Source organism: Aegilops tauschii, chromosome 3, assembly GCF_002575655.3.
Source record: "Aegilops tauschii subsp. strangulata cultivar AL8/78 chromosome 3, Aet v6.0, whole genome shotgun sequence".
NCBI lineage: Eukaryota > Viridiplantae > Streptophyta > Magnoliopsida > Poales > Poaceae > Aegilops > Aegilops tauschii.
The window spans coordinates 336,403,819-336,412,907 of record NC_053037.3 but is presented as its reverse complement, the minus strand read 5'-3'; the positions used below and the strand labels follow the sequence as shown (position 1 = coordinate 336,412,907).

The window sequence follows — 9,089 nt, the reverse complement described above, 5'->3', positions numbered from 1 at the left end:
TGTATCGCGAGCTTTGCTATTATAGTTGGATCTTATGATGTTTCTCCCCCTCTACTCTCTTGTAATGGATTGAGTTTTCCCTTTGAAGTTATCTTATCGGATTGAGTCTTTAAGGATTTGAGAACACTTGATGTATGTCGTGCGTGGGATACCCGTGGTGACAATGGGGTATTCTATTGATTCACTTGATGTATGTTTTGGTCATCAATTTGTGGGTTCCATGACCTTGGGAATCTATGCATAGGGGTTGGCACACGTTTTCATCTTGACTCTTCGATAGAAACTTTGGGGCACTCTTTGAAGTTCTTTGTGTTGGTTGAATACATGAATCTGAGATTGTGTGATGCATATCGTATAATCATACCCACGGATAATTGAGGTGACATTCGAGTATCTAGGTGACATTAGGGTTTTAGTTGATTTGTGTCTTAAGGTGTTATTCTAGTACGAACTCTATGATAGATCAAACGGAAAGAATAGCTTCGTGTTATTTTACTACGGACTCTTGAATAGATTGATCAGAAAGGATAACTTTGAGGTGTTTTCGTACCCTACAATAATCTCTTCGTTTGTTCTCCGCTATTAGTGACTTTGGAGTGACTCTTTATTGCATGTTGAGGGATAGTTATATGATCCAATTATGTTATTATTGTTGAGAGAACTTCCACTAGTGAAAGTATGAACCCTAGGCCTTGTTTCCTAGCATTGCAATACCGTTTACGCTCACTTTTACCACTTGCTACCTTGCTGTTTTTATATTTTCAGATTACGAAAACCTTTATCTACCATCCATATTGCACTTGTATCACCATCTCTTCGTCGAACTAGTGCGCCTATACAATTTACCATTGTATTGGATGTGTTGGGGACACAAGAGACTCTTTGTTATTTGGTTGAGAGAGACCATCTTCATCCTACGCCTCCCACGGATTGATAAACCTTAGGTCATCCAGTTGAGGGAAATTTGCTACTGTCCTACAAACCTCTACACTTGGAGGCCCAACAACGTCTACAAGGAGAAGGTTGCGTAGTAGACATCAATACCCCGTTGTCACCACGGGTATTCATAGCAAGACATACATGAAGTGTTCTCAAATCCATAAAAGTATTCAATCCGATAAAATGAAATCTCAAAGGAAAAAGTCAATTCATCACAAGATAGAGAGGGGAAAACACCATATGATCCAACTATATTAACAAAACCCGCGATACATCAAGATCGTGACATCTCAAGAACACGAGAGAAAGAGAGAGAGAGAGAGAGAGAGAGAGAGAGATTAAACACATAGCTACTGGTACAAACCCTCAGCCCCGAGGGTGGACTACTCCCTCCTCATCATGGTGGCCGCCGGGATGATGAAGATGGCCACCGGTGATGATTTCCCCCTCCAGCAGGGTGTTGGAACGGGGTCTAGATTGGTTTTTCATGCCTACAGAGGGTTGCGGCGCCGGAACTTCTGATCTAGAGTTATTTCTAGGGGTTTCTCTATATATAGGATTTTTTTTAGCGTTGGAATCACGTGAAGATGGGCCTCGAGGTGGGCACAACCCACCTGGGCACGCCTGGGCCTCCTAGCGCGCCCAAGTGTCTTGTGCTCACCTCCTTCACCTTCTGGTCCTCCCACGAAGCTTCTAGTGCCTCTTTTGTTCCAAAAAAAATTGTCAAAAAGTTTCGTTGCATATGGAGAAATTTTATTTCTGCACAAAAAAAGAACACCACGGTAGTTCTGCTGAAAACAATGTCAGTCCCGGTTAGTTCCATGCAAACATGGCATGAATATTTCATAAATTATAGATACGTTGGAGACATATCAGTGGATTCCCACGATAACATTTCTTAAGTTGTCTTGAAGTGGTTTCAGTTTTAGACTTATTTTGTTGCCGCATTTATTTACACTTGTGGCCAACTTTGATGCCTAGTGTATGTAATCCGTCGTTTTGTTGTTGCGTTTATTTGCACTAGTGGCAAACTGTGATGCCCAGTGGATGTAATATGTGTAATAATTGTATTAGTCTAGCGTAAAGTGCTTGTTTATTTATTTGTTTATTTACTGCAGTTTAGTCCAAGGTCCGCTAATGGATCGAACGTTCCGTCAGCCATTAACGAGTCGTAATAACCATGGGCCATATACGGGTCATAGTAACCATGTGCCACATATGTGCCGTAGTAACCATGGGCCACAAATGGGTCGAATAACCTCATACATCAGAAGGCACAAAACATAACACGGGCCAAAACACATAACAGACTGAGAGACAACACATGATTAATACAAACCATAGGCATAAGAGGCCGAAAATCACTACATGCATGAAAATGACCCAAAGGCTGCATGGGCCTTTAATGGTCTGAATGGAACCATGTGCTGAGAATGCCTAATGGCAGAATAGGCCGTTAATGCGCCAGAAGTTCTCAAGGGTCGGGAATGGGCCCAAGATGACACGGGCTCTTAACGGGCCAAAAGATACCACAGGCCGGAAACAACCAAAACAGAGTATGGTCGTTAATGGATCGAAAGCTATTACGGGTTCTAGATGGGCCAGAAGCACCACAAGCTATTAAAGGCTGAGAGATACAACTAGCCACATATGGGCCGAAAGATGTCACGGGCAAGACATGGGCCCGAACTATCAATGGATTGGAACCGTATTGTTTGGCCCACATGCCCGTAATGGGATGAATCCAGACATGTCCTAACGGGACATGGAACTCGGGCCGTAAATGGGCTATATGCAAGCAAGCCATTGACATGCCTATAATGGGCCAACCCATCAACTTTTGACTAAGTCAAGTGGGCCTTAAGCAGGCCTTTGATTGGGCCGACCTTTTTTTTACTAAATGTGCCACTATTGGGTTGTGCCACGTATCGTCGTTTCATAGACGCATATCGTCCGTTGGGTGGGCGACACTTGTCAAAAGGAAGAGCTAACACATGGATTCTTTGGTGAAAGAGAAGCCGACATGTAGAACGTCGTCATAGATCAAGGCTATTAATGGTATCGGATCCGAAACCCACACCCGATAGCTGAATAGTGACTCGTTATGATGGCTGCCACATGTCGGTTACCTTTGACGAAAACACTTCCTTAATGTGTCATTCATCATCATGGAATTGGACACTTCCATGATGATAAAGTGATTATTGTAATGGGATACATGTTCGACATCACATGTATGACTATCTTGATTCTGTCATAAAACTGTCAGAGATGTACATGGCTAACAGAAAACTTGACCCACTGTGAAAAACATGCATCATCATGGATGTGCCATTTTTTAGTGTTATAGGCGGTTGTTATGTAAAGCAACGCAAGTGGAAAACATGACGGTCGCTAGAATTCAATGCATGAGGCTACATGCATACATCAGCGTGGCGTCAGAATCAGGCAAAGTAGAAATTATGTGTGTGTTGTCCACCCAATGATGGGCCCCACATAGGGAGGAATGGTCAAACGAGTTTCCTTTTTGCCGTGGTCGAAGTGGCAAAGTGGTGGGTCCCACATCTGAAGTGGTCAAACGAGTCTCCTTGTCGTCACGATTTACGTGGCGAAGTGGTGGGCCCAGAGAGGAGCAAACTGGTCAAAAAAGACTGGAATTCACGTAGACAACGAACATGGACATGCAACTAATTTATATGCAAGAAATAGTGGCACATACTAAATTCATGAAGTTTGAGTGGCAGTCATCAAATATCCAAATTCGGTAGCGACACAAACTGAATTTTCCATGTTATTTATTGGAACGAGGGAGAGCCTTGCCTCCATTTCAGAAAGAAAACAAAATGTCCTTTTTGGCACAATCTCTTGAACTTTCGAATGGCTATTTGAACAGATGTTCAAATGCAAAAGAGCTAAACTTTTATAAAGACTACACAGAAGGAGAGCACAACAAGAGTTAGTGCAAAATTTGTGCTAACTTTTCAATCTATGAACAATACTAAAAATAGAAGAGAAAATGACTACTGTAGCACCTATGCGAGCACAACATATTACGTGGCCCATAAAATGAGAATATTTTATGACACATAGTTTTGCACATTATGCATGTATAATTTTCTCGTTTTTTCAGAATGTGTAAGTAAAAATTTCCAAATTAGAACCCGAGAATAATATATCCATTGTCATGTGAAACGTGGGCACAACATCCCCCCCCCCCCCGCGCCGCCCCACATCCTGAATGGGGTTGGGTAGTTATATTCACTTTTCATAGTTTGTTTCTGCAAAATAGTGTCGCCGCCCTCCCTCACATCCTCCTCCTCCGCAATGGTAGACACCACCGACTAAAGTACTTCCTCGACGGTGAGCTAGCTTCACTTTTCCTCCATAAGATCTCTTATCTGATGAAAGATTAGATGGGTCTAGTGTTGGTTTTTTTTTTCACATTAGGTCACATCATTCGTTGTCGTCCACCCGTACCCCCTCTCTTGGCCCGCTGGAAGCGGCGAAGGGTGTTCCTGATGCTAGGTGGATCAGGAGAGGAAAGGTGATCGAGGTGGATCCATAGGTAGCCAGAGTTCAAGATGATGATAACAGAAAGGATATGAAGGTGCCATGACAACAATTTTTGCATTCATATCTATTGTAGGTTGTGGTGTGTGGTCCCTCTAGCCTCGATGATGGCAAGGGCATGACTACAACATCAAATCTCGGATTGCTCTTGATTCGCATTCATGTGTGTTGTTGGTCTCCCTCAAATTAATTTGGAAATTACTTCCCGATAATTTTGACTTTCTTGTCACATATTGGACTAATCTTTTTGTTGCATTTTGGTTTAATTTTTATTCCAATAGTATGCTGAATTTGGGTTATCTTCAGCTGTAAATTTGTCATGATTAAGCTTATGATTCTATCTTTGTTTTGCATTTGCATTTGATCTCAATTTGTTTTCATCAATACTATTTTTTCTATCCCAAGTAAGTTTCTTTTCACTTTACTGCAACTAGATCAGAAAAATGGGTATAACGCTTTTCAGAAACAAATGTAATATGCGGTCATGATTTAGCTTTCCACAATTTTCTTGATACACATGGACATGAATCAACATTTCTCTTAATTTGTTTCTTTGCAATTGGATTCGTTCCAAATATGTCTCTAACTTGTTATTTAAATCCATTCCTGACACTGCATGCTAACATTTACTAGACGATACCATGTGCGTTGCCACGATGATTAGATAGTTGATTTCTAAATATTGTATACAATATGAATTCATCCTGAAGATTTAAGCTCTGCTATGTAGAAACAAAAAAGAACAGTATAAAAAGTTGATCGTGTCATAAATTAAATGTGATGGCATTTAAAATCAGCTATGCATGTTGCAAAGGTAGAGAGACTGTCATGTTCGAAACATACCAATGTTAGTTGACCAAGCCAGTAAACTCAATGGTTGTGAAAATTTAGATGATGTGGAAGCATGCATGCACAGGGAAATAGCAATTAACGACTTGTAGTGCGGTTTGTCTATATAAGATATATATAGATACCACTGTGTGCGAATTCTATTGGATGCACATCTTTTGGCTAGTGGCGTCTATTTATAGAAATGTTAGAAAAAGATTGTAGCTTCTTAATTTGGAAAGTTTGTAGGGTCTTTTCTACAAAATATAACCAGTAGACCAGTTTGCCAGTTTCTAGAGTCAACCAACAGATATGAAGGATGTTTTTTTCTTAGCAATATTATGTCACTATAATAGATATATGAACATAAATCTTTTGAAATTAATGTATATGCCCCGGTGCATTTTGATATCATATAATATCTGCTGGTGAAATTAATATATTTTCTTCCAAAATTGCGCCGAATTTGGGTTCTCTTCTTCTCTATTCTTGTCCAGAATTTGCATTTCCATTTGATATCAAGTTCATCTTGATTTTATTTTCAACCAAAGTCTATATTTTTGTCGTCCCAAATAAGTTTTGTTTGAAGTTATTGAGGATCGGTTGTGAAAAATATGCATTTTTTTCAAAAACAAATGTATAACTATCTTCCTTATTTTGTTTTCGACAATTGTCTTAATAATTGCCCTCATTGCAATTGGATTTTCTTTCAAATATGTTCTAACCTATTATTAGAATCCATTCCTGAAACCTACCACATGTTAACATTTATATAACATTGTGTGCGTCTTTCTATCGGATGCACATCTGTTGGCTAGTGGCATCCATTTGTAGAAGTGTTGGAATATACATTGTAGCTTCTTAATTTAGAACATTTGTAGGGTTTTTTTTTTTGTACAAATATAACCAATGGGCCAGTTCGGCAGTTTCTAGAGTCAACCAGTGGATATATATGAAGAATATCATTTTCATAGTAATATTATGTCATTATAATAGATATATGTGCATATTAATGTATATGCCATGGTACAATTAATGTATGTGCCCTCGTTCGATTTGATATCATCGGATGTAATAAGATTTTATATTATGGGACGGAGAGAGTATCTTGAATTATTGAACTGTATTATTAAGATTAAGGGCTGGCGACGCGAAGAAATTATTCGTCAAACTTTATATATAGAGGATATAAATCTCAAAAAAAAAATATAGAGGATACAAATCTATCGTTTAGATACATAACAAAAGAAGAGAAACGCAAGAAATGTATCTTCAGGATATCGGTGTACTCACTGCCATCGTATTTACCCCTGCTAGTAGAATTCGGCCTGAAGATGCTATAAAAAGGAGGTCAAATGAACTACTTCGGATCACAAACCAGTCACCGTGTCAGCCTGCAAACGTTGTAGCAACAGCAGTGTCTCGATGGCCTCGGAGCGTCGAGGACACCGTTCCATTTCCTCGTGCATCCTCCTCGTCGCGGTCGTCCTGCTGCTCAGCGCTCCCGGGTCATCTGCTAGTTGCTACAAGCGCATCTTCTCCTTCGGCGACTCCATCATCGACACCGGCAACTTCGTGTATTCGACCGGCAGCGCTCCAAACGCGTTGAAGGAGTTCCCATATGGGATGACCTTCTTCCACCACCCCACAGGCCGCGTCTGTGACGGGCGCGTCCTCCTTGATTTCTACGGTGAGTGCAGTGCACAGCACATGGATATAGCTACCTCTTTGTGCTCACAATAGTGTCTGGCTGTGCTGACAACTGTGTCCGTACGTGTTGCAGCGCAAGCGCTGGGTCTGCCGCTGGTACAGCCAAGCTTGCCCGAGCAGAGATCGGGACAATGCACATTCGGTGCCAACTTCGCAGTGTTTGCTGCCACGGCGCTTCCCCCGGAGTACTTCAAAAGATGGGGCCTTGGTATTCCCGGGTCTGCCAACCTGGGCATGCAGATGGGCTGGTTCAAATAAGTATTACAACGGATAGCACCAGGGCCCGGTAATCAAACTAACCACGGGGTTTAGCATATCAGTTTTAGTTACTAGAGTAGCTACTAGTACATGATAAGTACTGCTTTATTAATTGGGCTACGTACGATGATGTGCCAGGTGCGAGGAGACTCCTGGGAGAGTCTCTCATCATATTGGGCGAGATCGGTGGCAACGACTACAACTTCTGGTTACTCAACAATAATAAAACACGTGAAACAGCCTACCAGTTCATCCCAGACGTAGTCAACCGCATCATCAGTATTGCTCAGGTGCTTACACGCCATCAATTAGCCAGTACAAACAAATCATGCATATATACATCAATGCATCGTATTCGTAGGTGGTTTCATCTGTCATCGTATGCATGCAGGAGCTCATCGACCTCGGCGCGAAGACGATCATGATCCCGGGGAACTTCCCCATCGGGTGCGTGCCCAAGTACCTGAACGATCACCAGACGGGTAACCGTGCAGACTACGACCAGTTCGGCTGCCTCAGGTGGTACAACGACTTCTCCATGAGGCACAACACGGCGCTGTCCAACGAGGTCAACAGGCTCAGGGCGCGGCATCCATGGGTGAAGCTCATCTACGCCGACTACTTCGGCGCCGCCATGGAGATCTTCAGGAACCCACACAGATTTGGTCAGTAACCGACGCCCGATCGCATTCCTTCTCCTAATCTAAGCGGACTACATGTGTATTTGGTTCCATGCGCCGCGCTCATTGCTCGACCGTTTTGCGTTTGGGAATGCAGGTATCGGTGATCCTCTGGTGGCATGCTGCGGCGGCGGTGGCCGGTACCACGTCGGGACATGCGACAAGCACTCCGCTATTATGGGTTCCCCGGCTAACTGCGCCAATTGGGACGGCATCCACATGACTGAGAAGGCCTACAACGTCATCGCCGATGGGGTGTTGCATGGGCCGTACGCGAACCCGCCGCTGTTGCATTCTTGCTAGAGTTGTTGATTGCTCGCTTTGTTCCCATACTTGCATCGGCCTGTGAACTGAATGAAAGAAATAAAATAGTCAACTAAACAGTATAGTACTTTGTCTTGCTCAATGCAGATTCACCGTAGTACACCCTCCGTCTCATAATATAAAATGTTTTATATCATGAGACGAAGGGAGTATTATTTAAGCTAATCGTCATACTCGCCTAAACCCTTGTTTCAAAAAACATACTCGCCTAAACACAATACAACTTCGAAGCGCGCACATACACGTATAAATACACCAAACATCAACGTTTTCTTTTTGAAAAGGAGGCCCTCGGTCTCATCAAAGTGATGCGCACAGCCATACACCCAGACATTGAGCATGAGACGGGTCTAGCGTTTACATTGTAAATGACACTCTCTTTTTTTCGGATGAAATGATACTCTTTATTTGTCATGCCAAGACTCTGACAATTTTCACAACTCATCTCAATGTCTCACTCCAAAGTTTGGGCTATATAATCATTGGTGTCGACGACTAATGCATCTCGATCTTACGATTTACTAGAGATCGCAGAAGACTATAGAGGGAATAGTTATGCCCGAAGTGGTCTCATCGGCGATGATGGTGAAACGGTGGCTTTATCCCTGGAGACCTTCTGCCCTATTTTTAGGTTGACATGTGCTCGTGATTAGGTAGCTAGCTTCGGGGAGAGACAATATGGTCTATTGCTACCACAGTTACGTGAACGTAGCACCTATAACAGTCAAGTCCTAGACTTTGCGTGCACATCCTTGTCCTTTCGAGTGTCTACTCAAGCAT

At 42.3% G+C, this 9,089-nt stretch overlaps 1 pseudogene; it reads left to right on the top strand.

The window, feature by feature from the left end:
* Positions 1-5,803: 5,803 nt before the first annotated feature.
* Positions 5,804-8,453, top strand: LOC109733870 (GDSL esterase/lipase At1g28600-like; annotated as a pseudogene).
* Positions 8,454-9,089: the final 636 nt, after the last annotated feature.